General features: G+C 38.2%; 1 long non-coding RNA gene across 3 annotated transcripts in view; it reads right to left on the reverse strand.

The window, feature by feature from the left end:
* LOC107974810 (uncharacterized) overlaps positions 1-22,402 on the reverse strand; it is a 220,717-nt gene that overhangs the window by 79,995 nt on the left and 118,320 nt on the right. Inside the window, exons 4-5 of one of the 3 annotated variants that reach the window (XR_008548060.2) lie at positions 10,173-10,255; positions 2,037-2,140 (exon numbers count right to left, since the gene is read on the reverse strand). The exons of the other annotated variants lie outside the window; for them this stretch is intronic. This is a non-coding gene — a long non-coding RNA (uncharacterized LOC107974810). The remainder of the gene's footprint in view (positions 1-2,036; positions 2,141-10,172; positions 10,256-22,402) is intronic. 3 annotated transcript variants of the gene reach the window in all.

A 22,402-nucleotide genomic window follows, 5' to 3' on the forward strand; every position in this document is an offset into this window, starting at 1 on the left:
CCCAAGAATGGGTAGATGGTTCTAAGAAAAGAACTAGGGGCACCTGGAGAAGAAAATATTCGGGCGTGAAGAAATAAAAGGTTAGGAGGGGAAAAGGGGAAACAGAATCCACTGTGTCACATGGGACTTGGTGAGGAGCATGGCTCAAGAGAATTTTTAAGAAATTTTGCTGTATGTGGAGCTGTTTAATTTTCTGCCTCATTCCTCCCCTGGAGAAGACCTTCTTGTAGAAAACTCCATGAATCTTCCAAGCCGTGGGAGTCAGGTCTGTGTTTGTTTATGTTGTGTTCATGTATTGCAGTGTTATGTTATGTAAAGGAACAGCAGAAAGGCTCAGGATCATTTGGTAGCATATTTACTTATTTTCATTTTCAATCAAACTTAAGAATTATTGTATCATATTAAAGCAGAGGCCCAGAGAAACCACTTGATTTGTTGAGTTGCTTTCAAACCAGAGAAGTCACACTTTTTTTTTCAGGGGTTAAACTAGAGCCCCATGAAAATAAAAAGAAAGGAGTAAGATCCTCCAAGATGTAAGAAATACATTATAAACAAGGTGATTTAAAGAAAAAAATCTTTGAGTGGAAGTTGAAAATTTCAGCCATGAAGAAGTTGCTCTTCTGTATTGTGGAATTTATAACCCATATTTCATCATCGCCTTACATCCATTCCCCTCAATCAAAAGGAAAAGCAAATTATGTAGATAATAAAACTCTTCACTGATACACTGAACTATTTGTTCTACCAGCTTTCTCCAGTCCATCCATTTTTGAATCAAGTTAAGCTCATAGCAGAGACATATTGATACCAATGTTTTTTTAAACCTCTCATTTGTTAAGTGATTTTCTTCCTTTTTTCTTTTTTGAGACAGAATCTCACTCTGTTGCCCAGGCTGGAGTGCAGTGGCAGAACAGTGGCTCATTGCAACCTGTGTCTCCTGGGTTCAAGCGATTGTCCTGCTTCAGCCTCCCGAGTAGCTGGGATTACAGGCATGCCCTACCATGCCCAGTTACTTTTCGTGTTTTTAGTAGAGATGGGGTTTCATCATGTTGGCCGGGCTTGTCTCTAACTCCCGACCTCAAGTGATCTGCCCACCTAGGCCTCCCAAAGTGTTCGGATTACAGGCATGAGCAACCACACCTGGCTAATTTTCTTCTTTTAAACATTAGAGACCATAGCATGGCTGTGTAAAGAAGAAATATTTTCCCACTGTAACTGAAATAATGTGTTCAAAGAGGTAAGGAGAAATACTCTAAGGAAGACAAGTACCCTCTGAAAGGTAGGAAATGACCAAACATTTGAATCAGTCATGAACTAGTTGAAGGTATATTATGGTATGTATACATTTAAGGATAGTGGTCTAAAGTATTCAGCAGTGTGTTCATTGTTATCTGTGTATGACTTCCTCCATCTCTGCCATCAACTGTGTGACTGCTCAGGGCATTCAACCTTTTGAGTCCCTAACTTTGCCAATATACTATGTTCATGCCTTGGAAGAGTCAATATTGTGTTGAGATATTAATTCTTTCTAAATTGTACTATAGATGTAATGCTATCCTATTAAAATCCCAGCAAGTATTTCTATAGAAATTGACCCGTTGATTAAAAAATGTGAATGGAAATGCAAAGGACCTAGTATAACCAAAATGACCTTGAAAAGAAAGAACAGAGCTAGAGGAATCAAACTGCCTGATTTCAAGGATTAATTGTAATTGGGATATTGGCATAATTATATATTAAACAAAGAACAGAACATAGCTTACAAATATATATCAATAAAATATATAAATACTCAGCGAGAACATTTATACTGTATATGTGTATGTGTACATCCATGAACATGCACCGTGATAAATAAGAAAAGAATAATTTCTCAAAAACTGGGGCTGAACAATATCTATATTATAAAGCAAAACTGACCCTTCCCTAATGCCATATATAATAATTAACTAGATATTGATTATATGCCAAAACATAAGAAATAGAACTTCATAGTTCTATTTCTAGAAGAAAATATAGTGTAAAATCTTTCTGACCTTGTGGTAGGCAAAGATTTCACAGACAGGACATGAAAGGCTTGAATCACACAATTAAAAAATTGATAGAGTGGGTTTTATCAGTTTCTGGCACTCCAAAGACACTATTAATAAAATGAAAAGACAAGTCACAGATTAGGTGGGATTATATCATATATACATATACATTATATATAATACTAAATAAAATATATAAAGTAATAGAATTATTTTGAAAAACATATTGATATTAAAACGTTAGACATGGACTTATCAAATAACCCAGAAGTTCCATTGTTAAATGTTTACCCAAGAAAGTTGAAAGCAATACATTGATATTTGGTATATTAACAACATATTACTTAGCAAGAAAAAGAAATGAACTATACACATGTGGATGAATCTAAAAATTATTAGGCTTAGCAATAGAAGCCAGCCACAAGAGAGTTCATATTGTAACTCCATTTATATAAGGCAAAATTAATCCATAGTGATAAAATTAAACAGTGGTTGCCTGGGGCGAGGGGAAAGGAGAGGAATTGGCTGCAAAGGGGTAAGAAAGAAACTTCTTGGGTGACAGAAATTTTCTATGTTTTGATTGAGATGGTGGTTACATGGGTATATTTATGTGTCAACTTATAGAACTATACACTTAAAATTGGTGTATTTTACTGCATACAAATTTTAATTTATTAAATTTTATGTTTAAAAATGTAGCCACACTGAATTTCAATCCAGTGAAACACAGGAAATAAACTTATCACTCCTAGCCTTTCAGTCTTAAAAGTGAGTGGACTGTGTCTTACATATCCTTGAATTCACTGTTAGTACCACTCAATGGATATTTGAGCCAGACTCATTCTTAACTCAAAGGTATTTCAGAGCAGCTGCCCTTTACTTTTATGGTGTTAAATGATGCTGGAGGGACTAGGGTACTAGTTTTTAGTTTTCCAAAATGCCATGGAGATTTGTAGGTCAAAGATTTTTTTTTCTTTTCTTTTTAATATATATATCCTTTTATTATACTTTAAGTTCTAGGGTACATGTGCACAACGTGCAGGTTAGTTACATATGTATACATGCGCCATGTTGGTGTGCTGCCCCATTAACTCATCATTTACAATGGGTATGTCTCCTAATGCTATCCCTCCCCCCTCCCCCCACCCCACAACAGGCCCTGGTGTGTGATGTTCCCCACCCTGTGTCCGAGTATTCTCATTGTTCAATTCCCACCTATGAGTGAGAACATGCAGTGTTCGGTATTTTGTCCTTGCGATAGTTTGCTGAGAATGATGGTTTCCAGCTTCATCCATGTCCCTACAAAGGACATGAACTCATCATTTTTTATGGCTGCATAGTATTCCATGGTGTATATGTGCCACATTTTCTTAATCCAGTCTATCATTGTTGGACATTTGGGTTGGTTCCCAGTCTTTGCTATTGTGAATAGTGCCGCAATAAACATACGTGTGCATGTGTTTTTATAGTAGCATGATTTATATTCCTTCAGGTATATACCCAGTAATAGGATGGCTGGGTCAAATGGTATTTCTAGTTCTAGCTCCCTGAGGAATCGCCACACTGTTTCCACAACGGTTGAACTAGCTTACAGTCCCACCAACAGTGTAAAAGTGTTCCTATTACTCCACATCCTCTCCAGCACCTGTTGTTTCCTGACTTTTTAATGATCGCCATTCTAACTGGTGTGAGATGATATCTCATTGTGGTTTTGATTTGCATTTCTCTGATGGCCAGTGATGATGAGCATTTTTTCATGTGTCTGTTGGCTGCATAAATATCTTCTTTTGAGAAGTGTCTGTTCATATCCTTTGCCCACTTTTTGATGGGGTTGCTTGTTTTTTTCTTGTAAATTTGTTTGTGTTCTTTGTAGATTCTGGATATTAGCCCTTTGTCAGATGAGTAGCTTGCAAAAATTTTCTCCCATTCTGTAGGTTGCCTGTTCACTCTGATGGTAGTTTCTTTTGCTGTGCAGAAGCTCTTGAGTTTAATTAGATCCCATTTGTCAATTTTAGCTTTTGTTGCCATTGCTTTTGGTGTTATAGACATGAAGACCTTGCCCATGCCTATGTCCTGAATGGTATTGCCTAGGTTTTCTTCTAGGGATTTTATGGTTTTAGGTCTAACATTTAAGTCTTTGATCCATCTTGAATTAATTTTTGTATAAGGTGTAAGGAAGGGATCCAGTTTCAGCTTTCTACATATGGCTAGTCAGTTTTCCCAGCACCGTTTTTGAAATAGGGAATCTTTTCCCCATTTCTTGTTTTTGTCAGGTTTGTCAAAGATCAGATAGTTGTAGATGTGTGGTATTATTTCTGAGGGCTCTGTTCTTTTGCATTGGTCTATATCTCTGCTTTGGTACCAGTACCATGCTGTTTTGGTTACTGTAGCCTTGTAGTATAGTTTGAAGTCAGGAAGTGTGATGCCTCCAGGTTTGTTCTTTTGGCTTAGGATTGACTTGGCAATGTGGGCTCTTTTTTGGTTCCATATGAACTCTAAAGTAGTTTTTTTCCAATTCTGTGAAGAAAGTCATTGGTAGCTTGATGGGGATGGCATTGAATCTGTAAATTAACTTGGGCAGTATGGCCATTTTCACGATATTGATTCTTCCTATCCATGAGCATGGAATGTTCTTCCATTTGTTTGTATCCTCTTTTATTTCGTTGAGCAGTGGTTTGTAGTTCTCCTTGAAGAGGTCCTTCACATACCTTGTAAGTTGGATTCCTAGGTATTTTATTCTCTTTGAAGCAATTGTGAATGGGAGTTCACTCATGATTTGGCTCTCTGTTTGTCTGTTATTGGTGTATAAGAACGCTTGTGATTTTTGCACACTGATTTTGCATCCTGAGACTTTGCTGAAGTTGCTTATCAGCTCACGGAGATTTTGGGCTAAGACGATGGGGTTTTCTAGATATAAAATCATGTTATCTGCAAACAGGGACAATTTGACTTCCTCTTTTCCTAAATGAATACCCTTTATTTCCTTCTCCTGCCTGATTGCCCTGGCCAGAACTTCCAACACTGTGTTGAATAGGAGTGGTGAGAGAGGGCATCCCTGTCTTATGCTAGTTTTGAAAGGGAATGCTTCCAGTTTTTGCCCATTCAGTATGATATTGGCTGTGGGTGTGTCATAAATAGCTCTTATTATTTTGAGATACCTCCCATCAATACCTAATTTATTGAGAGTTTTTAGCATGAAGGGTTGTTGAATTTTGTCAAAGGCCTTTTCTGGATCTGTTGAGATAATCATGTGGTTTTTGTCTTTGGTTCTGTCTATATGCTGGATTACGTTTATTGATTTGTGTATGTTGAACCAGACTTTCATCCCAGGGATGAAGCCCACATTATCATGGTGGATAAGCTTTTTGATGTGCTGCTGGATTCGGGTTTGCCAGTATTTTATTGAGGATTTTTGCATCAATGTTCATCAGGGATATGGGTCTAAAATTCCCTTTTCTGTGTGTGTGTCTGTGCCAGGCTTTGGTATCAGGATGATGCTGGCCTCATAAAATGAGTTAGGGAGGATTCCCTCTTTTTCTATTGATTGGAATAGTTTCAGAAGGAATGGTACCAGCTCCTCCTTGTACCTCTGGTAGAATTCGGCTGTGAATCTGTCTGTTCCCTGGACTTTTTTTGGTTGGGAACCTATTAATTATTGCCTCAATTTCAGAGTCTGTTATTGGTCTATTCAGAGATTCAGCTTCTTCCTGGTTTAGTCTTGGGAAGGTGTATTTGTCGAGGAATTTATCCATTTCTTCTAGATTTTCTAGTTTATTTGTGTAGAGGTGTTTATATTATTCTCTGATGGTAGTTTGTATTTGTGTGGGATCAGTGGTGATATCCCCTTTATCATTTTTATTGCATCTATTTGATTCTTCTGTCTTTTCTTGTTTATTAGTCTTGCTAGCAGTCTATCAATTTTGTTGATCCTTTCAAAAAACCAGCTCCTAGATTCATGGATTTTTTGAAGGGTTTTTTGTGTCTCGATTTCCTTCAGTTCTGCTCTGATCTTAGTTATTTCTTGCCTTCTGCTAGCTTTTGAATGTGTTTGCTCTTGCTTCTCTAGTTCTTTAATTGTGATGTTACTGTGTCAATTTTAGATCTTTCCTGCTTTCTCTTGTGAGCATTTAGTGCTAGAAATTTCCCTCTACACACTGCTTTAAATGTGTCCCAGAGATTCTGGTATGTTGTGTCTTTGTTCTCATTGGTTTCAAAGAACATCTTTATTTCTGCCTTCATTTCGTTATGTACCCAGTAGTCATTCAGGAGCAGGTTGTTCAGTTTCCATGTAGTTGAGAGGTTTTGAGTGAATTTCTCAATCCTGAGTTCTAGTTTGATTGCACTGTGGTATGAGAGACTGTTTGTTATAATTTCTGTTCTTCTACATTTGCTGAGGAGTGCTTTACTTCCAACTATGTGGTCAATTTTGGAATAAGTGTAGTGTGGTGCTGAGAAGAATGTATATTCTGTTGATTTGGGGTGGAGAGTTCTGTAGATTTCTATTAGGTCCACTTGGTGCAGAGAAGAATTCAATTCCTGGATATCTTTGTTAACTTTCTGTCTCATTGATCTGTCTAATGTTGACAGTGGGGTGTTAAAGTCTCCCATTATTGTTGTGTGGGAGTTTAAGTCTCTTTGTAAGTCTCTAAGGACTTGCTTTATGAATCTGGGTGCTCCTGTATTGGGTGCACATATATTTAGGATAGTTAGCTCTTCTTGTTGAATTGATCCCTTTACCATTATGTAATGGCCTTCTTTGTCTCTTTTGATTTTTGTTGGTTTAAAGTCTGTTTTATCCGAGATTAGGATTGCAACCCCTGCCTTTTTTGTTTCCCATTTGCTTGGTAGATCTTCCTCCATCCTTTATTTTGAGCCTATGTGTGTCTCTGCATGTGAGATGGGTTTCCCGAATACAGCACACTGATGGGTCTTGACTCTTTATCCAATTTGCCAGTCTGTGTCTTTTAATTGGAGCACTTAGCCCATTTACATTTAAGGTTAATATTGTTATGTGTGAATTTGATCCTGTCGTTATGATGTTAACTGGTTATTTTGCTTGTTAGTTGATGCAGTTTCTTCCTAGCATCAATGGTCTTTACAATTTGGAATGTTTTTGCAGTGGCTAGTACCAATTGTTCCTTTCCATGTTGAGTGCTTCCTTCAGGAGCTCTTGTAGGGAAGGCCTGGTGGTGACAAAATCTCTCAGCATTTGTTTGTCTGTAAAGTATTTTATTTCTCCTTCATTTATGAAGCTTAGTTTGGCTGGGTATGAAATTCTGGGTTGAAAATTATTTTCTTTAAGAAAGTTAAATATTGGTCCCCACTGTCTTCTGGCTTATAGAGTTTCTGCAGAGAGATCAGCTGTTAGTCTGATGGGCTTCCCTTTGTTGGTATCCCGACCTTTCTCTCTGGCTGCACTTAACATTTTTTCCTTCATTTCAACTTTGGTGAATCTGACAATCATGTGTCTTGGAGTTCGTCTTCTCAAGGAGTATCTTTGTGGTGTTCTCTGTATTTCCTGAATTTGAATGTTGGCCTGTCTTGCTACGCTGGGTATGTTCTCCTGAACAATATCCTGAAGAATGTTTTCCAACTTGGTTCCATTCTCCCTGTCACTTTCAGGTACACCAATCAGATGTAGATTTGGTCTTTTCACATAGTCCCATATTTCTTGGAGGCTTTGTTCCTTGATTTTTATTCTTTTTTCTCTAAACTTCTCTTCTTGCTTCATTTCATTGATTTGATCTTCAATCACTGATACCCTTTCTTCCAGCTGATCGAATTGATTACTGAAGCATGTGCATTTGTCACATAGTTCTCGTGCCATGGTTTTCAGCTCCATCAGGTCCTTTAAGGACTTCTCTGCATTGGTTATTCTAGTTAGCCATTTGTCTAGTCTTTTTTCAAGGTTTTTAACTTCTTTGTGATGGGTTCGAACTTCCTCCTTTAGCTTGGAGAAGTTTGATTATCTGAAGCCTTCTTCTCTCAACTCGTCAAAGTCATTCTCTATCCAGCTTTGTTCCATTGCAGGTGAGGAGCTGCATTCCTTTGGAAGAGAAGACATGCTCTGATTTTTAGAATTTTCAGTTTTTCTGTTCTTTTTTTTCCCCCATCTTTGTGGTTTTATCTACCTTTGGTCTTTGATGATGGTGACATACAGATGGGGTTTTGGTGTGGATGTCCTTTCTGTTTGTTAGTTTTCCTTTCGACAGTCAGGACCCTCAGCTGCAGGTCTGTTGGAGTTTGCTGGAGGTCCATTCCAGATGCTGTTTGCCTGGGTATCAGCAGCGGAGGCTGCAGAACAGTGAATATTGCTGAACAGTAAATGTTGCTGTCCAATCGTTCCTCTGGAGGTTTCGTCTCAGAGGGGTACCTGGCCGTGTGAGGTGTGAGTCTGCCCCTACTGGGGGTGCCTGCCAGATAGGCTACTCAGGGGTCAGGGACCCACTTGAGGAGGCAGTCTGTCCATTCTCAGATCTCAAACTCTGTGCTGGGAGAACCACTACTCTCTTCAAAGCTGTCAGACAGGGACATTTAAGTCTGCAGAGGTTTCTGCTGCCTTTTCTTTGGCTATGTCCTGCCCCCAGAGGTGGAGTCTACAGAGGCAGGCAGGCCTTCTTGAGCTGCAGTGGGCTCCACCCAGTTCGAGCTTCCCAGCCACTTTGTTTACCTACTCAAGCCTCAGCAATGGCAGGCGCCCCTCCTCCAGCCTCGCTGCCACCTTGCAGTTCGATCTCAGACTGCTGTGCTAGCAATGAGCAAGGCTCCGTGGGAAGGGGACCCTCTGAGGCCATCTGTGGGATATAATCTCCTGGTGTGCCGTTTGCTAAGACAATTGGAAAAGCTCAGTATTAGGGTGGGAGTGATCCGATTTTCCAGGTGCTGTCTGTCACTGCTTTGCTTGGCTATGAAAGGGAATTCCCTGATCCCTTGCATTTCCTGGGTGAGGCGATGCCTCGCCCTGCTTCGGCTCATGCTCACTGTGCTGCACCCACTGTCCTGCACCCACTGTCTGGCAAGCCCCAGTGAGATGAACCTGGTACCTCAGTTGGAAATGCAGAAATCACCTGTCCTGCGTCACTCACACTGGGAGCTGTAGACTGGAGCTGTTCCTATTTGGCCATCTTGGAACCGCCTCAGATGTTTTTTTTCATCGTATGTTATGCACATTCTCTGATGGAGTCTCCAGGCTAGACTGTTCTGTTTGAGGTAAACTAACACCATCATGGGTCTACTGCAATTCTTGGAGAAGCTATTTTCACTAGAAGCATCAGTGGAGGTTTTACCTTTTATGCTATGTACTTTTTACCCTTAAGCATAAAGGAAAATGTCACTTTTATTCAGAAAATATCCTTTGCAATTTCACAGACTCTGATTATTAAATTCACATTTGCTATCTATATATTCCGTCATTGTATTTTTTAGCAAGAGTGAAGAGCCTTAGAAGTGTTTCATTATTTTTGTTACCTTCATATAACTTGCAATTTAGGATACTTTGCCACCCAAACAAACTGACAGCTACTGGCATTGTGGACTTGATTTAAGAAATGTTGTACTTGATGTAGTTAAAAATTTTCCAAACAAGTTATTTTTGGTGAATGGCCATTCTAATGTTGTGATTAACTATTCAAGCTATCAGCTTCTTTATTGCTATAGTCCACCTGGAGAAAAAAAAATCTCTTCACTTATCCCTAGGGAAAAGTAACTGATTTGCTAATTTTTATGTAAGGCAGTAAGATGTACCCTATAAATATATATACCTACCATGTATGTACAAAATTTAAAAAATTACAAAAAAAAAGAAAATATTGACAAAAGTTAACAACTTTTTATTGGGAACCCCTTCTATGTCTGACATTCTACCGGATGTCAGATCAAAAAATGGGTAAGACATGGCCCCATATGTAGAAACCAGATCTGGGTCTCTGCAGCGTTTAGGTAAAATATGTTTGGATAATGTTGGATATACCCACATCAGTTGAAGTCTGTACAGAAATCTTAAAATTAGATTAATTCTATAATTACTCCAATTTTCTATTCAGGCTATCACAATGATATTGATCTGATATACAAGTAACTGAACTGGGAATGAGATAATCCAAATAGTAGTTTGTATCACTTACTTGTCACATCACATACCTATCTCCAAAGCTAGAATGTAGGGTCCTTCATGGCGGAAACTGCATCATTTATTTCTATATCCACAGCCTTTAACAAAGTTTCTGGCAAGGAGATAGCATTAAACTAACATTGCTGAATCAATGACTGCTAGATTTTAATTCTAATCTAAAAAGTTATATATTGTAGTTCTTAATCTTTTCTAATTCATGGACTCCTTTGAGAACTGGAAGAAAACCGTATCTTTACCAGAGACAAACGCACGGAACATAGTATTATACAGGTTATTTTAGGGGGTACCCTGAATTCCATCTTTGATCTATACGCTTAGAATTTTTATGCACATGTACCCTAAAACTTAAAGTATAATAAAAAATAAAAAAAAATAAAAATAAAAATAAAAAAAAAAAAAAAAAAAGAATTTTATACAGAAATTTTAAAATTTGGTATTTTCCTGTCTCAGAACTAATAATCTATTTAACTTTCTAGTTTATGTATTCATAGTTATCCTTAACCTGTTAAATCTTCAAAAATTTCTTTTGGAATACAAAATGCTCTTGAAGACTACTATCCAAATTACACTAGTTCCATTGCCAGTTCTGCTACTAGCCACCTGTATGACTTTCGATATGTCCCATAAGTAATCTGGGCTTTAGTTCTAGACCTGTAAATTTAGGAATTTGAGCTAAAATGATTTCTAATGTTCCTTATGGCTCTGATATTCTCAGTTCCAAAGCATTGGAGCTCCTCCGATGAAGAAAGGAATATGTGTAATGTAAATAATGACTTTACAATCTGCCATGAGGGGGAGGCATGAATCATCAGATTTAATGATTTAAAAATGACTTAAATCAACTCTTTGCAGATATCTGCAGGAATCTAAGAATCAGATCTACAGCTTAGACATATACCAATTTTGAGGGCCCCCTAGATTTTCAGTTCTTAAGGAAGAAAACGGTCTTTCTCCCCATTGACTACTGGCTTTTAACATAATCTAAATATTCAGAATATCCCATCACCCAAAATTACTTCTGATATCCAAGTGTACAATAAATTAGCTGTTCCTAGGCATGAACAGTTGAGCCAAGCTTTTGACATTCACAGCAAAAGAGAATTATGAATTTGAGTTTGGAGCAAGGCATGCAACAGAGAGAGGGAGACACCTTTCCAAAAAGGGAGACTAGAAATCTACCCTGTTTTAGAGTTTCTATAAAATAAAACTTGGGCAAGAAAAGACACCAGAACCAAGAATGATATATTCTTTCTGTGAGACTATATTCTCTTCTTGACCTCAGATATAATATGCTATGACATCAGTGCATGCAGGGCAGTATTCTGTTAGATTCATCTTTTAAAAATGCCTCTTAAATCATTTCATTCCCTGCTCCAAAATCCCAAGTACTTTACCACTCACCGAAAGAATAAAGTCTAAGCTTCTGTCTGTGAACATAAGGCCAACCAACCATCTGATCTCAATGGACATTAATTTTTCCTGTTATCCCCATACTGAGTGAGCTATTTTAGACAAGTTAGTCATCCATGTCCTGCCAACATATCCAAACTTGACTTCTTCCATGTCATGTTCAGATCACTGTCCTTTCCACCAATATCCTATTAAACACAGAGTTCCAGTTCCAGTAATGGGAGACAAGGAATTATCATCAACGTTCTTGATGAAAATATAGCTAGATAAAAGTTTAAGGGAACATCCATTTGAAGGTATCACTGAGGTGAAGTTGGGAACAGGCCCCCCAGAATCTGGCCATAAACTGGCCCCAAAACTGGCCATAAACAAAATCTCTGCAGCACTGTGACATGCTCATGATGGTCATGATGCCCAGGCTGGAAGGTTGTGGATTTACCAGAATGAGGGCAAGGAACAGCTGGCCTGCCCAGGGCAGAAAACCACTTAAAGGTGTTCTTAAACCACGAACAATAGCATGAGTGATCTGTGCCTTAAGTACATGCTCCTACTGTAGATAACTAGCCAAATCCATCCCTTTATTTCATCCCATCCCTTTGTTTCCCATAAGGAATACTTTTAGTTAATCTATTATCTGTAGAAACAATGCTTATCACCAGCTTGCTGCTAATAAATATGTAGGTAAATCTCTGTTTGAGGCTGTCAGCTCTGAAGGTTGTGAGATCCCTGATTTCCCACTTCACACCTCTATATTTCTGTGTGTATGTCTATAATTCCTCTAGCACCACTGGATTAGGGTCTCCCTGACCGAGCTGGTCTTGGCAGCTTATAAAAAAAGAGTGAAGAATTACAGGCCAATATCTGGGAGACAAAGAAAAACCAGATAACTGAGCTTGCTTTTACCCAGGTTATCTACCAGTTCTGTAAGTGCCTGCTTAGACACTGAGAAGCTGTTCAGAGCTCTTGACAGTCAAAGCAAAAGAGAAATATGAATGTGAATTCAGAGCAACAAAGGAAGAAGAAGGAGACTTACCAAAAGGGGTGGACTAGAAATCAACCCTGAAATCAACCACCTTGCAAAAAGGGGTGGACTAGAAATCAACCCTGTTTACGAGCCTAAAGCCCAGGCATATCAATTCCAATCCTAATTGAGTAAGATGATCTGATGACTGTGAGAAATAAAAATGAATCTTCTGCAAAGGATAAGACAGAAAACAAAATTTTATGCTCACATCATCTCTAAGTCTTTCATATACTGTAACCTGAACCCAATTTAAAAAATTACCAGCTACTGAGGAGAACATTTTATAAAGCCAGGAAAAACAACATACGATAGAAATAAACCTATAAGAGACCTTCATAATAGACTCATAAGACATAGATTTTAAGTTAACTACATAAGTTCAAAAAATAGATTGGGATTTTCTCCAAAAATAGGAAAGGAGAACTCATTAAAATCCTAAAAATGAAAAATAAAATAACTGATATTAAAGAGATAAAATTAAAAGCAGATTAGACAGAGCAAAAGGGCGATTTAATGAATTTCAAGAAAGGTCAGAGAAAATATCAATAATGAAGGATCAATATTTAAAAAGGCCAAAAGCACAGAAAAAGATATAACAGACAAAAGGAACAGGAGGCAAAGGAGTGTAAGAAGAATGCAGTGGGAAAAAAATGTAACATATCTGTAATTACAACCCCAGGAAAAAAGAGATACAAGAAAATGTAATGGAAGCAGTATTTTAAAATTTAATGGCTGAGAATTCTACAAAACTGAGGAAATACATCACTACAATTTTTAAGAAAGTATGAACTCTAAACATGATTAATGCAATGAAAACCCACTAAAACACATAAAGTTGTCAAAATAAAAAACTAAGTGATTTTTTTTTTAACTTTAAGTTTAGGGGTACATGTGCAGGATGTGCAGGTTTGTTATATAGGTAAATGTGTGTCATGGGGGTTTGTTGTACCAATTATTTCATCACTGAGGTACTACGCTCTGTACCCAATAGCTATTTTTTCCTAATCCTTTCCCTCCTCCTATCCACCACCCTCCAATAGGCCCCAGTGTCTGTTGTTCCCCTTGTTGAATCCATGTGTTCTAATCATTAGCTTCCACTTATAAGAACACATGGCATTTGGTTTTCTGTTCCTGCATTAGTTTGCTGAGGATAATGGCCTCCAGCTGCATCCACAACCCTGCAAAGGACATGTTCTCATTCTTTTTTATGGCTGCATAGCATTCCATGGTGTATAAGTACTACATTTTCTTTATCCAATCTGCCAGTGATGGGCATTTAGGTTGATTCCATATCTTTGCTATTGTGAATAGTGCTGCAATGAATGTACATATGCATGTGTCTTTATGGCAGAATGATTTATCTTCCTTTGGGTATATACCCAGTAATGGTTGGATTGATGGGTCTAATGGTAGTCCTGTTTGTTGCTCTTTGAGGAATCACCACACTGCTTCTACAATGGTTGAACTGATTTATACTCCCATCAACAGTATAGAAGAGTTTGCTTTTCTCTGCAACCTTGCCAGCAACTTTTATTTTTTTTAACTTTTTAATAGTAGCCATTCTGACTTGTATGACATGGTATTTCATTGTGGTTTTGCTTTGAATTTTTCTAATGATTAGGGATGTTGAGCTTTTCTGTTTATATGGTTTTTGGCTGCCTGTATGTCTTCTTTTGAAAAGTGTCTGTTCACTTCCAAAGTGATTATTTTTAAATGCTGGAGGAATAAAAGACAACTCACTTTCAAACAATCGAAAATAGAATTGGAGCTAAGTTCAACAAAATTAATCACAGAAGCTATAACTGCCAATCTAATATTCCAAAACCGGCAAATATTTTCCCAGAAAAATAAATGTAAAAGAAAATACTTTTTAGAAAAATAAAAGCGGAACTTTATTATCAAAGAAATAGTACAGGAATTTCATTAGGCAGAAGAAAAAAAATTATCCCAGGGAGAAGCTCAGAGATACAATAAATGAAGAGCAACCTAAAGAATAAACATGTGGGAAATTGAAATAAATATTCGAAGTCAAAAACATTAGCAATAATGGACTGTGAGTCTTAAACATATATTTAATATACACTCATAAACAATAGTGTAAGTGAGAAAGGAGGTAAAAAGACTTAAAGAATTTTAGGATTCTTACAGTCTCAGGGAAGAGAGAAAAACAAACTTATAACAAACATTAAGTCAAGGATGAATACTATGACAGCTATTAATAAAAGTAAAATTATATACAAATAATAAGCTAATAGAGGATGAAAGCATGTAATGAAAAATTAATCCAGGCAAAGAAAAGAGGAAAAATGCTGAACATCATCAAATATAGAGTGAGGATGTGAAATTAAAACCACACATATCAAATTTAGGGTAAATTTCAAGATGTTAAATTTCCAAATGCTAACACAATCATAATGTTTAAAATATTAAACTCAACTCTGTGCAGTTTCAAGAGACATCTCAAAGATATAAAGATACAGAACTTATGAAGATAGAAGGGTTAAAAAATATCATGAAGAAAACTAAACAAAAGGAAACAAAAGGAAGCTTGTATAGTTATAGTAAACAGGCATACTGTTAGACAAAAAGCCTTAATAGAAATAAAGAAGACCATGTTATACAATACCTAACAATCTAAATATATATGCATCTAATGCATGAACACCCAGATTTGGAAAGCAAGTTCTTAGAGACCTTCAAAGAGATTTAGACCCCCATGCAATAATAGTGGGAGACTTTAACATTCCATTGACAATATTAGACAAATCATCAAGACAGGAAATTAACAAATATAATCAGGTCCTGAACTCAACACTTGGTCAAATGGACCTGACAGACATCTACAGATCTCTCCACCCAGAAACAACAGATATACAATTTTTCTCATCACCATACAGCACTTACTCTAAAATCGATCACATAATCAGAAATAAAACTCTCTTCAGCTAGGCCAGGTGTGGTGGCTCATGCCTGTAATCCCAGTACTTTGGGAGGCTGAGGTGGGTGGATCACGAGGTCAGGAGATCAAGACCATCCTGGCTAACACGGTGAAACTCCATCTCTACTAAAAATATAAAAAAAATTATTTGGGCACAGTGGCGGGTGCCTGTAGTCCCAGCTACTCTGGAGGCTGAGGCAGGAGAATGGCATTAACCCAGGAGGCGGAGCTTGCAATGAGCCGAGACAGCACCACTGCACTCCAGCCTGGGCGACAGAGCGAGACTCTGTCTCCAAAAAACAACAACAACAACAAAAAAAACTATTCAGCTAAATGGAAAAAACTGAAATCCTAACAATCTATTTCGTAGACCACAGCATAATCAAATTAGAAATCAGGACTAAGAAATTTACTCAAAACCATACAATTACTTGGAAATGAAATAATCTACTCTTGAATTACTTTTGGGTAAACAATGAAATTAAGGCAGAAATCAAGACATTATTTGAAAGTAACTATAACAAAGATACAACATACCAGAATCTGGGGACACAGCTAAGGCAATGTTGAGAGGGAAATTTATAGCACTAAATGCCCACATCAAAGTTAGAGAATCTCAATTTAACAACCTAGGGTCACAATGAAAAGAAATAGAGAAACAAGAGCAAACCAACCCCAAGGCTAGAAGAAGACAAGAAATAACCAAAATCAGAGGTGAACTGAAGGAGACTGAGACATGCAAAATCATTCAAAAGATCAACGAATCCAGGAGCTAGTTTTTTTTAATTAAGAAAATAGACCACTAGCTAGACTAATAAGAAAAAAAAAAGAAGATTCACATAAACACAATCAGAAGTGACAAGGGGGATAATACCACTGATCACACAGAAATACAAACACCAGAGAACATTATGAACACCTTTATGCACGTAAACTAGAAAATCTAGAAGTAGTGGATAAATTCCTAGACACATAGACCCTCTTACAACTGAAGAAGGAAGAAACTGAATCACGGAATAGACCAATGACAAGTTCTGAAATTGAGGCAGTAATAAATAGCCTACTAACCAAAAAAACTTCATAATCAGAAGACCTCACAGCTATGTTCTACCTGATGTACAATGAAGACATGATACAGTTCCTGTTGAAACTATTCCATAAATGTTAAGGAGAAGGGGCAGGGCCAAGATGGCCGACTACAAACAGCAGTGATCAGAGGCTCCTATGGAAAAGAACCATAATTAGCATGTGAATCCTTCACCAGCAACCAGGGTATGCAGGTTCTCTCATCAGAACTGACTAGGTGGCTGGCATGATGCATGGAGAGGAAGCAAGGGCAGTGTGGTACAGTGGCCCATCTGAGAGCCACACAGGGCAGGGGAGATCCCACCCCACGGCCCCCAGCCAAGGGAGGCAGTGAGGTAGTGTGCTACCCAGCCAGGGAAACCATGCTTTTTCCACAGAACTTTACAACCCACTCACAAACCCATGTCAGCAGGTCCTAGGATCCCAATCTTGGAGCCCTGCGGATCCTCAAAAGCCTCTCAGCTGGAACCTGCCTAAGCCTCCTGAGCTCCTGAGAGGAGAGGAGACCAGCACCACAGTTGCAGCTGTCTGCTAAGCCCTTTGAGCTCCTGGGGGAGGGGCAGCAGCCAGCACTGGGGCTCATAAATGCCTAACATGCTAAGCTCCCTGGATTGGGGAAGGGTAGCATTCATCTCTATAGCTCCAGGCCATGCATTTCCCCGCTGGAGCCAGGGAAGCTGGATGGCTTGGTCCCAAGAGGTGTCCCCCGCAGTCCAAAACACTGGCTGTGGCAGACTGCGGCCAGACTGCCTCCACAGGCCTGACCCTGACCCATCCTTCTTCACTGGGTGGGGCTTCCCAGCAGGAACTCCAACTCCAGCCAGAGGCTTATGGACAGAACCTTGATCTCCAAGGGCCTGAGCCCTAGAGGGAGGGGTGGCCACAGACTCTGGACCAGCAGACTTAGCCTTTCCTCCTGGCAGCTACAGACAAGTAGGTTTCACCCCAGTGAAGCACACCCCCTCCACCAAGAGACAGTCAAGTGCTTCATTAAATGGGTCCTGTTCCCCATGCCACCCAGCTGGGTGAGACCGTCTGACAAGGGTTGTCAGACAGCCTATAGAGGAATGATCCTACTGGCATCAGGTTGGTGTTACTTGAGGTCAGAGATCCCAGAAGGAGGAGGCACCCATCTTTGCTGTTCTCCAGCCTCCTTGAGTGGCATCTCCAGGCACAGTAGCAAACCAGATGAACAGGGCCTGAAGTGAACCCCCAGCAAACCATAGCAGTCCTACAGAACAGAGACCTGACCCTTGAAAGAAAAACAAAGCAATAACAGCATCGACAAAAAAAAGTCCCCATAAAAAGCCCATCCAAAGCAGCAGCCTCAAAGATCAAAACTAGACAAACTCATGAAGCTGAGAAAGAATCAATGATTAAATGCTGAAAACCCAAAAGGCCAGACTGCCTCTTCTCCTCCAAATGATTGCAGTGCCTCTCTAGCAAGGATGCAGAACTGGAAGGAGTATGAGATGGATGAATTGATAGAAGTAAGTTTCAGAAGATGAGTAATAAAAAACTCTGCTGAGGTAAAGGAGCATGTTGTAACCCAATGCAAAGAACTTAAGAAACTTGATAAAAAGTTAGAGGAGCTGCTAACTATAATAACCAGTTTAGAGAGGAACATAAATAATCTGATAGAGCTGAAAAACACAGCATGAGAACTTCGTGAAGCATACACAAGTATCAGTAGCCGAATTGATTAAGCAGAAGAAAGGATATCAGAGATTGAAGATCAACTTAATGAAATAAGACATGCAGACAAGAATAGAGAAAAAAGAATAAAAAGGAACGAACAAAGCTTCCATTAAATATGGGACTTCACAAAAAGAACAAACCTATGATTGATTAGAGTACGTGGAGGAGATGGGGATAATGGAAAGAAGGTAGAAAACACACTTCAGGATATTATCCAGGAGAACTTCCCCAACCTAGCAAGACAGGCCAACATGAAAATTCAGAAAATACAGAGAATACCACTAAGATACTCCAGGAGAAGATCAACCCATAATCATCACATAATCAACACTTAATCATCAGATTCTGCAAGGTCAAAATGAAGGAAAAACTGTTAAGGGCAGCCAGAAAGAAAGGCCAGGTAACCTACAAAGGGAAGCCCATCAGGCTAACAGCAGACCTCTCAGAAGAAACTACAAGCCAGAAGAGATTGGGGGCCAGTATTCAACATTCTTAAAGAAAATAATTTTCAACCCAGAATTTCATATCCAGCCAAACTAAGTTTCATTCACAAGCAAAGGAGAAACAAAATCCTTTCCAGACAAACAAATGTTGAGGGATTTTGTTACCACCAGGCCTGCCTTGCAACAGCTCCTGAATGAAGCACTAAATATGGAAAGGAAAAACCGGTACCAACCACTGCAAAAACACACCCAAATATAAAGACCAATGACCCTCTGAAGAAACCACATCAACTAGTGTGCAAAATAACCAGACAGCATCATGATGACAGGATCAAATTCAAACATAACAATACTAACCTTATTGTTAGTTAAATTAAAAGACACAGATTGGCAAATTGGATAGAGTCAAGACCCATCAGTGTGCTGTATTCAGGAGACCCATCTCATGTGCAAAGACACACATGGGCTCAAAATAAAGAGATGGAGGAAAATTTGCCAACAAAATGGAAACCAAAAGAAAGCAGGGGTTGCAATACTAGTCTCTGACAAAACAGACTTTAAACAACAAAGATCAAAAAAGACAAAGAAAGGCATTACATAATGGTAAAGGGAACAATTCAACAAGAAGAGCTAACTATTCTGAATATATATGCATACCATACAGGAGCACCCAGATTCATAAAACCAGTTCTTGGAAACATACAAAGAGACTTAGACTCCCACACAATAATAGTGGGAGACTTTAACACCCCACTGTCAATACTAGACAGTTCAGAGAAAAAGAAAATTAAGAAGGTTATTCAGGAATTGAACTCAGCTCTTGATCAAGTGGACCTAATAGATATCTACAGAACTCTCCACCCCAAACCAACAGACTATACATTCTTCTCAGTGTCACATGGCACTTATTTTAAAATTGACTACATAATGGGAAATAAAACACTCCTCAGCAAATGCAAAAGAACTGAAATCCTGACAAACAGTCTCTCACACCACAATGCAATCAAATTAGAACTCACGATTAAGAAATTCACTCAAAACCACACAATTACATGGAAATTGAACAACCTGCACCTCAATGACTCCTGGGTAAATAATGAATTTAATGTAGAATCAAGAATTTCTTTGAAACCAATGAGAACAAAGAGACAATGTACCAGAATCTCTGGGACACCACTAAAGCAGTGTTAAGTGGGAAATTTACACCACTAAATGCCCACATTAGAAAGCTAAAAGATTACAAATCTACACCATAACATCACCTATTAAAAGAGCTAGAGAGGCAAGAGCAAACTAATCCAAAAACACCAGAAATAACTAAGATCAAAGCTGAACAGGAGATAGAGACATGAAAAACCCTTCAAAAAAATCAACGAATCCAGGAGCTTTTAAAAAAAAATTAATAAAATGGATGGCTAGCTAGACTAATAAAGAAGAATCAAATAGACACAATAAATAAAAGATGATAAGGGGATATCACCACTGATCCCACAAAAATACAAACTACCATCAGAGAATACTCTAAACACCTCTACACAAATAAACTAGAAAATCTAGAAATGGATAAATTCCTGGACACATACACCCTCCCAAGACTAAACCAGCAAGAAGTTGAATACCTGAATAGACCAGTAACAAGTTCTGAAATTGAGGCAGTAATTAATAGCCTACCAATAAAAAAAAAAACACAGATCCAGATGGATTCACAGCCTAATTTTACCAGAAATACAAAGAGTAGCTGGTATCATTTTTTCTAAAACTATTCCAAACAACTGAAAAAGAGGGACTAATTTTAAGAAGCCAGCATCATCCTGATACCAAAACTGGGCAAAGACAACAAAAAAAGAAAACTCCAGGCCAATATCCCTGATGAATATTGATGCCAAAATCCTCAATAAAGTACTGGCAGACTGAATCCAGCAGCACAAAAATCTTCTCCACCACAATCAAGTCAGCTTCATCCCTGGGATGCAAAGCTGGTTCAACATATGCAAATCAATAAATGTTATCCATCACATAAACAGAACCAAAGACAAGAACCACATGATTATCTCAATAGATGCAGAAAAGGCCTTTGATGAAATTCAATATCCCTTCATGTTAAAAACTCTCAATAAACTAGGTATTGATGGAACATATTTCACAATAATAAGAGCTATTTATGAAAAATCCACAGCCAATATCATATTGAATGGGTAAAAGCTGGAAGTGTTCCCTTTGAAAACCAGCACAAGACAAGGATGCCCTCTTGCACCACTCTTATTCAACATATTATTGGAAGTTTTGCCCAGGGCAATCAGGCAAGAGAAAGAAATAAAGGGTATTCAAGTAGGAAGAGAGGAATTTGAATTGTCTCTGTTTGTAGATGACATGATTTTATATTTAGAAAATCCCATCATCTCAGCCTAAAGCTCCTTACACTTATAAGCAACTTCAGCAAAGTCTCAGGATACAAAATTAATGTGCAAAAATCACAAGCCTTGCTTTACACCAACAATAGACATGCAGACGGCCAAATCATGAATGAACTCCCATTCACAATCACTACAAAGAGAATAAAATATGTAGGAATACAGCTAACAAGAGATATGAAGGACCTCTTCAAGGAGAACTACAAACCACTGCTCAAGGAAATCAGAGAGGACACAAACGAATGGAAAAACACTCCATCCTCATGGATAGGAAAAATCAATATTGTGAAAATGGCCATCCTGCCCAAAGTAATTTATAGATTCAATACTATTCCCATCACACTACCATTGACTTTCTTCAAATAATTAGAAAAAAACACTTTAAATTTCATTTAGAATCAAAGAAGACCCCATATAGCCAAGACAATCCTAAGCAAAAAGAACGAAGCTGGAGGTATCACACTACCTGACTTCAAACTATATTACAAGGCACCAGTAAACAAAACAGCATGATTCTGGTACCAAAACAGAGATATAGACCAATGGAACAGAAAAGAGACCTCAGAAATAACACCATACATCTACAACCATCTGATCTTCAACAAACCTGACAAAAGCAATGTGGAAAGAATCTCCTCTTCATAAATGATGCTGGGAAAACTGGCTAGCCATATGCAGAAAACTGAAACTGGATCTCTTCCTTATACCTTATACAAAAATTAACTCAAGATGGAATAAAGACTTAAACGTAAAACCCAAAACTATAAAAACCCTAGAAGAAAACCCAGGCAATGTCATTCAGGACATAGGCATGGGCAAAGACTTCATGACGAAAATGCCTAAAGCAATTGCGACAAATGCCAAAACTGACAAATGAGATCTAGTTAAACTAAAGAGCTTCTGCACAGCAAAATAAACTACCATCAGAGTAAACAGGAAGCATACAGAATGGGAGAAAATTTTTGCAATCTACCCATCTGACAAAGGGCTAATATCCAGAATCTACAAAGAACTTAAACAAATTTACAAGAAATAAATAAACAACCCCATCAAAAAATGAGCAGAAGATATGAAGAGACACCTCTCAAAAGAAGACATTTACATGGCCAACAAACATATGAAAAAGAGCTCAATATCATTGATCATTAGAGAAATGCAAATAAAAACCATAATGAGATACCATCTCATTACAGTCAGAATGGCTATTATGAAAAAGTTAGTAAATAAC

This window comes from Pan troglodytes, chromosome 4 (genome assembly GCF_028858775.2).
Source record: "Pan troglodytes isolate AG18354 chromosome 4, NHGRI_mPanTro3-v2.0_pri, whole genome shotgun sequence".
NCBI classification, from domain to species: Eukaryota; Metazoa; Chordata; class Mammalia; order Primates; family Hominidae; genus Pan; species Pan troglodytes.